We start from the raw sequence: 8,159 nt of genomic DNA, 5'->3' as shown, positions 1-8,159 counted from the left end.
TTTATGGCTAGGGATGTTGAACATTTCTTCATGTGTCTATTGGCCATCCTTCTTTCTTCTTCAGAGAAGTTTCTCTTTAAGTCTTTAGCCCACTTGTTTATTGGGCAGTTGTTTCTTTGAGGATTTGTTGTTGGGGGGTTTAATTTTTTGAGTTCCAAGTATATTTTAGATATGAGATAAGGGCTCTATTTTTAACCACTGTCAATTTTCTTTCTAAAGTGGCACTCATGAGATATGGAAGGTATTAACTGAATATACATTTACTCAATAAATTCATGCATAGATAAGTAATTTTAATTTAGAGCATCTCAACATTGATGTTTCTTGCAAAATAATGTTAATGCTTACCCTAAGTTGACATAACAGATTTTTGAACAACAAAGTAACTATGAGGTAATGTAAAGATTTATGTAAGAGTCTTTGTCATATTGTAAGCATATATCTGGATTTTCAAGAAGTAATTATGTTTATCTTTCTGCTTTTGTGTAATGTTCTTCTTGAATATATGTAAAAGTTGGATTGGAACAAGTTCTTTATCAATATTCTGTGACAAGACATTTAACCCTGCACATATCCTGCATTCTTCATGATTTGTCATATATTTCTGAGTTCTTACTCTAATTCCCAAGAAGAAAGCTAGTGGTTTACTTGAAAGGTGTCTCAAGCCTTGAGCACAGTACGGTCAATTTACTTTTCTAAAGGATTTTTTGCTAGAAAGCATAGTCTTAAAGGAAGTGATCAGATTCACTATATTCTTAACTTCAGTGTGAAATGAAGACTCTTCCAATTGAGATAATAATTTTTAAAGGACATTCTTAGACAAAGGGAAAATATGTCATGCTTCCAAATTACAATTACAATAAGCTGCTGTTGATATCTTGGTTTAAATTTTTCTTTTTTTATTTTTGGGGTCCGGTCGTGGGGCCTGAACTCTGGCCTGGGTGCTGTCCCTCAGCAATTCAGCTCAAGGCTAGCACTCTACCACTTGTGAGCCATATTGCCACTTCCGTCTTTTTTTTTTTCCTGCTTACGTGGTGCTGAGGAATCGAACTCAGGGCCTCATGCATGCAAGGCAAGCATTCTACCACTGAGCCACCTTCCCAGCCCTTGGTTTAAATTTTTACTTTGAATCTGAACATAATTACAAATGTTCACCTATTCATTCATGTAACACTCATTCCCTAAGCATATAGTGTGTCTTAGCATTAGAGTAATAAGTACTAAGCAGATGGACCAAGGAAAAGGCCATCTCAGGAATATGTGATAAGTGCTGTGCTGGAAGAGTACACAGGTGAAAGGAAAGAAGACCGAACTTTGCCAGAAAGAATCTTGAAGAATTGATATCTGCTTTACATCATCATTATTATTAATTATTACTTTATTAATTGATTTTTGTCAGTTATGCATCTTGAACTCAGGGCTGGATGCCCTCCTTGAGCTACTATTCTACCACTTGGAGCCACAGTTCCACTTCTGGTTTTCTAGTGGTTAATTGTAGATACGAGTCTCATGGACTTTCTTGCTCAGGCTGGCTTTGAACCTTGATTCTCACATCTCAGCCTCCTGAATAGCTAGAATTACAGGTGTGAGTTACTGGCACCGAGCTATATTATTATTATTGTTGTTGTTATTATTATTATTATAGGAATTTTGAGCAAAAATCTAGTGGCTGCCCTTACATTTATAGCTGCATTCTTGTGTGTTATGAACATTAGTGACTGGTTTGTTTATACAAATTCCTGTATGGGGAAAGGTTAATTGTGTGTGTGGTGCACAGGATAGGATCTTAGTCTTTCACTATGTAACTGCCGCCTATTCTCAGAGGATACTGTAGATGAGTAGGTCTCACAACCACTATAGATTTTAATCAGATAGAGGTATAAAATGTGTAGAATCCACCCTTAGCAGTGCTGCTCTAATGCAGAAGTGTCATTTAAAAATACTACCTTGCATAATTTTAATATGTAGTTTATGGGCACAGATAGATTTTGTGATAGCGTTGTATCTGCAGATAGGACCTTAGAATATCTCTGTCTACAGGGCCCCTAGAAACCATTCCGTGCAAATTTGACTTCATAGAGAAGATGGAAGTTTGACTCATACAAAACAGAAGACTGTGTTGAAGCCCATATTCTTTACAGATTATTTGCAATAGATTAATTTTTATCCTATTCTCACAATTGGGATATTAAGTACTCTTACGATGTGACCTATCTGGAAACAGGGTCATTGTAGAGATAATTATTTAAGACAGTGATCCTTAGTCTGATATAACTATTGAATTTATAAAAAAGAGGAAAGTTGGACACAGAAATGACTACCAAGTGAAGATTGAGTTCTGTTTCCTTACAAAAAGGAAATACCAGATGCTGGATGAAAGGCCTGGTACAGACCTTCCTTTACTACCATCTTTAGCCAAAATATAGCATCACATCACTCTGGTTTTGGGCTTTTGCCCTGCATAACTGTGAGATGATCAATTTTTGTCATATAAGCCACACCAGTGGTAAATCTTCATTGGAACAGCCCTACTTCCTGAATATATTGTTTCTAATATGAATGTAGTGCACTCAGGTCAGCATGGTTATTCCTGTTCTGAGTATGTGGATGAATGGTCCACTGTATGGATGACCTAGTTCCTGTTAGGCCCAGTTTAGCTATAGTATCTCCCCAGACAAAGGCTTCTCCATCGTTGCTATAGTTTACCAAGCTGGCAGCTTTGCAAAAGGCTACTGACAACTTTGAGGCTTATTACCAGCTACACTGAGTTGCTGTATTAGTCAGAAGCTTATAGTAAAAATAATTTCTGTAATAATATCAATAGCATTGATATTATCAGTCATGCTGACCAAGTCAAGATTATGTTTTGCCTATGCTCCTGTGACTCAAGGCTATGTTTGTGCAATGATTTGCTTCTGTAACCTTGCTTGCTTGCCTCAGTAACAGAGCCCTGAAAAACAAAGGCAAGACTCAGGTCAGGTGGAGGCGTCCAATCAGTAAAAAGCATGTATGTAACCCTTCCGTTTTAACCAATAGGAGTAAGATTAGCTACATGCTTACAGGTAGTTTATAATTTGTGGTTTTTCCCTATAAAAGCTAGCCTGTAAGACTGGGAGTCATTGCTCTCTCCATAGAGATGGCCCTGACTGCTCAGTTCAATTCTGGATGCTTGGTGCAAAATAAAGCTTTGCTTAACTTTTGCTTTGTATCAGCCTCTTTCCTCTGATCACAAACTTTATCAGTTCCCACTCCATGGACAACCAAGAAGGGAGGTTTCCTGGGCAGCTGGGGCTCTCTACCATGGTACCATGGCTGAGGCCTTCTGGTGACCAGACCAATCTGACTTGGTGTTACTTCACCCAGGGAAGGAGGATGCTTTGATCCCTTTGAATACTTAGAAGAGCTTTATGCTATCAATTGTAAGTCATGTCTTACAAATAAGGTTACTGGTTAAAATGAAATCAGTGTATTTTGTGAGCATGTGAGTGCAAGCACACATGTTCATTATGTGCAGAGCAAAATTTAAGGACAAATTTCTTTGGCTTTGACTCTAATGTGAAAACAGCATTCTCACTGTTGGCTCTACAAAAAGGTTCTGAGCTTATCAGCATTCTGGCTCTCCCTGATTGCTTTAAAACCCTTTCTTTAAATTTATTGGCTTTATTATCCTGCTTGTTCTCAACAGACTATACCCTCACTTTCCCTCATTTCCAATTTAATATTGTCTTACACATTTCTAGTAGCAGTGGACCAAAGAAAAATTTCTTGGCTTACCATTTTTCTCCTGATAAGCAGGTAGATGTGGGTATGAATGGTTTTCTAAGAGTTACTGAAGTAATTATTTTTCTTCCTTCCTTTTTTAAAAATACAAAGTAGAATTATATTATGGAGTGAGTTCTCTTTATGGAAGAAACCCAGATATCTTCTTGTCCAAAGTGAGAGTTGGAAACTGAGATCCAGAAGGCAATGTATTCTTCTAATAGCGCTCCACAGAATCAAGGATTTATGATTCTCCTTCTGTTGCATTTTTATCCACAGTGTCATCTCTGCATTCATTAAGCTGAAGTGTCTCAAACAAATCTTTAAAGGACTCAAATCTATCTTCCTGGGTAAAATGAAAATTATTATATAGGTGACAAGAATGAGTATTCTAGGAAATATATGTAAAAGCCTTAGTTGCATTCTGGCACCTAGATAGCACTTGACCTCTGAGTTGTGTAAGGACACAGAAGTAAGATATGCTGGAGGCTGAGACAGACGCAGAGTCTACTTAGCTTAACAATGAAAACTACTCCATCCTCACAATAGTATTTTGAAGTGTGTACTTATTAGCTTCCAATATTATGAGTAGCCCACATATGTCAGCAGAAAGGAGAGAAAAACAGAACCACACAGCACAAAATCCAGCTAATATCCAACCAAACAATTTATCTTTCCAAGATGTTTGGGGTTTGTTTTTGGCTTAAAATTGATTCTTTGTCTCATTAGTGTGGAAGCAAGGCTCTTTCCTCTCTCTTTCAAGTACTTTGGAATTGTGGGCTTGAAGAAGAAGAAGCAAAAGGAAATAAAAGGTCATGTGAGGTTGGAAGCCAGTCTGTGTTCTAGGAAAGAGATACTAGCACTGGCACTGTGAAAGCAGATGGAAAACGGCCTGCCTGGCACAAGAGTCCTGAGTGATGATGGCCCAGACCCTTCAGAGAATGAAGGAGTAAGAGAAGGCAACACAGTTGGCTGCAAGCTTCCTGTGGCAGTACAACAGGGTTTACAGGTCTCACGAGGTCATCCCCAGCAATTTGTTTGTTTCTTGCACCCATAGGCTTTGGAAGCCAAGAAGAAAAATGAACACAGAGATGTGGACTGCTCTAAAAGCCTTTGTCCTGTTAGCCCTTGTCTTACATTGCCTTATTTTGTTTGTCACATCAAGATTTCATTCTGCTTGACTGTTCAGGGCAAAAATACCCAGGTCATAGAGCATAGATGAGAAGCAGCTCTACCTTCCCACCCACCCAAGAGTGCCCAGATGTTAAGAAATGTTCTTCACCCCAGTAAGCCTTGAAGGTTCATGTTCCTTTTTAATCATAGTAGAAACAATATTCTCAACCACTTGTTGCCTCCTGGAGAGAGAAGTTATCACTTTATCAGAAAACATATTTGTTTCTGACTCACAGTCCAAAGTGGCATCCAAGTCTCAGTCCCCGTAACTTCTGAATACTGCCTACACGGCCAAAGAGATTTTACAAATGTGAATGACCCAAGGATAGTGAGATGAAGAGAATATTCTGGGAGGCAGATGAATATCACACGAGAAGGAGAAAGAGAGGCATTGACTATGAAAGATAAATATAATATGGAGAACTGGAGATGGGATGATACATTGTTGGCATTGAAGACAGAGGAAGGACTAAAGGGACAAGACATGCAAGGAAAATAGACCTAGTATCTGGAAAAGGAAAAGGAAACATTTTCCCCTACAGCTTCCAGACGAAGCCGGTGCCACAGCCATCTTGATTGTTGCCAGGTGAAACTGATTTTGCACCTCCAATCTCCAAGAGGACAGGCTGCTTCATCGCTACTTTGCAGAAATGAAATGTACCCAGGGAAGGTGGAGGCCTGGAGTGTGGTGACCTCCAGTGACAGTGGAGTCTCACCGAGCACACAGAAGTCCTGTCAGGCTGTGATAGAATATCTCCAGAAGCTGCTGCTCGTTTCTCTCTGACCATGGTGTCCATCACTTATTCTGAGCGGCTTGTACAATGGCTCTTCTTAGAGCTAGCCCACAGTGGAGAGACAACAGCATCCTCTGATTTGGGACAGCCTGCCATTTGCAAAGTTGACTCATATCACCACATCACCAACAGGTGTGTCAGTGTGTGTGTGTGTGTGTGTGCGCGTGCGCATGCACGTGTACATTGCATATATGTGGTTTAAGGAGAAAAGCATCAACCAGTGAGAGATGAATGTTCAGGACTGTATCCCCTTGCTCATTACTTTTTTGCCTCCTAACAAAAATTAACAGGGTAAAGAAGGAAACACCATCCCAAGCATTCCGAGCAGTGCCATGATGTGTGTGCGAAGATAAGGCGATGGAAATATAACTTCCAACTCAGAGTGATGGAGGTAGTATGGTTTAAACCCTAATTTGTCTTGCTCCAAATCACTTTCCTTTTCTGACGTCCCAATTGGCTCCATACGAGCAAAGGCAGGTTAGAGCTCAAACACAACTGAGTCAAGAGCCCTTTCTACCTTTACGTACCACTCCTTTCTTTCTTTCTTTCTTTCTTTCTTTCTTTCTTTCTTTCTTTCTTTCTTTCTTTCTTTCTTTCTTTCTTTCTTTCTTTCTTTCTTTTTTGCTGAAAGAAATAATGTTAAGTATGTTGTCCAGTATATCTGCATACAATTTATTATTTTGTTCAGTCTAACAGAGATGTTTCTCTATTGTTTTCATCTGCAAATCGTTAAGCATATTAAATAGAAAAACCTTCACTCCTTGCAAAAAGACACTGAATTTTTAATGCATCTCAAGGGAGTAAAGGATGCTGGAATTCATTTAGTGGAACATCGCTTACATCTGTATTCTCTTTAAGCTCTGAGTTGCTATCTTTACTATGTCAGTGAGACAAACTAAGATTCAGAAGGGCTTTGAAATCGTCCCCAAGGATCCAAGGAACATCAGAATTCCCTAGAGGACTTGAAACCTACCCTTGGGTCCCATTCACTCTTGGAATTTCTGATTCTGTGTAACTGGACAGAGGTCTGAGAATTTATATTTTTAGAAAATGTCCAGGTAATACCATTGCTGCTTATCTGGTTACTACATCATCAGGACTTCTGCATGCAGCATGGGCAGAATCCAAAGTAGTGTAAAAACCACTCAGCAATGTCTTTTGATTCCATCTGGAAATCCTTCGGGTTCTTGAAGAGCCTGGCTACTCCTTGGCTGAGAACACCTTCACAGCCGTTCTCAGGGACCTGGCTATGATCCTTGGCCCACCACCAAGGCTGAAGACTGTGGCCAAGACAGCAGAAGGGCAATGACAGTTGAGATGAGAGGAGTGAGGATGCCACCTGGATTCTCCTGAAAAAGGCACAAGATGTTAAGTCCCGGAGTGCCTATTCATTCTTCACCTCCCTTTTACTTAGTGGAAATGGGAAATGATGGACTTAAACTCTCTATTCTGATGAATTTATTCTTCACCAGAACCCTGTGACATCACAAAATCTTTGGGGGAGGATGGCCACACTATTTCTATTGATTATCACAAAAACAGTTTTTAAAAGCTGTGCTTTGTGAAGATAATTCCAATGCTAATGTTAACATCACTGCATATGGAAAGAGCAGACATGCTTTGCATTTATATCTAATTCAATTTGTTTTTCCATTATTTCTTCCTGCCTCTGTTATTAATGAGAGCTCGGCTCATTTCTGAGAGTTGGGAACATGCAATGGGTTCGTGTGGCTTGTGGCTAGTGTGTTGGATGTGCTGGCCCAGGGGTTTTGCTAGAATTAGGACAAGGAAGTGAGAAAGCTGAGTTTATGAGTAAGGGAAAGGTTAGAAACCAAATGTCAAACACAGACACTGACCTTACTCCAAGTATGAGAATTCAGAGTAAAATCAATGAAGGTGTCTAGACCAGAGCAGGTCAAGACATGGAGCAGCCAAAGTGTTGATGGCAATTGTTGAGAAGGAGAGGAAATCTGAGACATAGCCCTAAGTGTAGGCTGACACTGAATTCCTGGGGTTAAGTAACAGGTACAGGAGTGAATAGATAGAGGTCACAGTGAACAAAGGTTTGTGCTGAGGAGGCAATAGTCCACAGACCACATTGATCCCATTTTCTACTTTTGTAATAATCTATATAGCACAATCTCTTCCTTCCCATGATGCAGCCCACTGCGGCAACTTTTGCTACAATGGAGGGGTAGGTAGTTGGTACCAAAACAGTGTATCTGTGAAAGTCTAAAGTAGTTAGGTTACTATCTGGGCACTTGCAGAAAGTTCAATGGACTCTTGACTTATGCCATGGTCTAAGTGAGCCTCAGAAGGAACGTTTCTCTAGAGTAAGGAGAAGTGAAATTCCAGAGCAGGGTGGAGCCAGGCCTTGCTGGTGGGCTTCTGCCTCATTTGAGACTGCTTTGCCTCCATCATAAGGAAGCAGCT

The sequence above is a fragment of the Dipodomys ordii genome, unplaced genomic scaffold, assembly GCF_000151885.1.
Source record: "Dipodomys ordii isolate 6190 unplaced genomic scaffold, Dord_2.0 Scaffold20, whole genome shotgun sequence".
NCBI lineage: Eukaryota > Metazoa > Chordata > Mammalia > Rodentia > Heteromyidae > Dipodomys > Dipodomys ordii.
The sequence above is the reverse complement of the archived record's forward strand: the minus strand, read 5'-3'. Positions refer to the sequence as shown.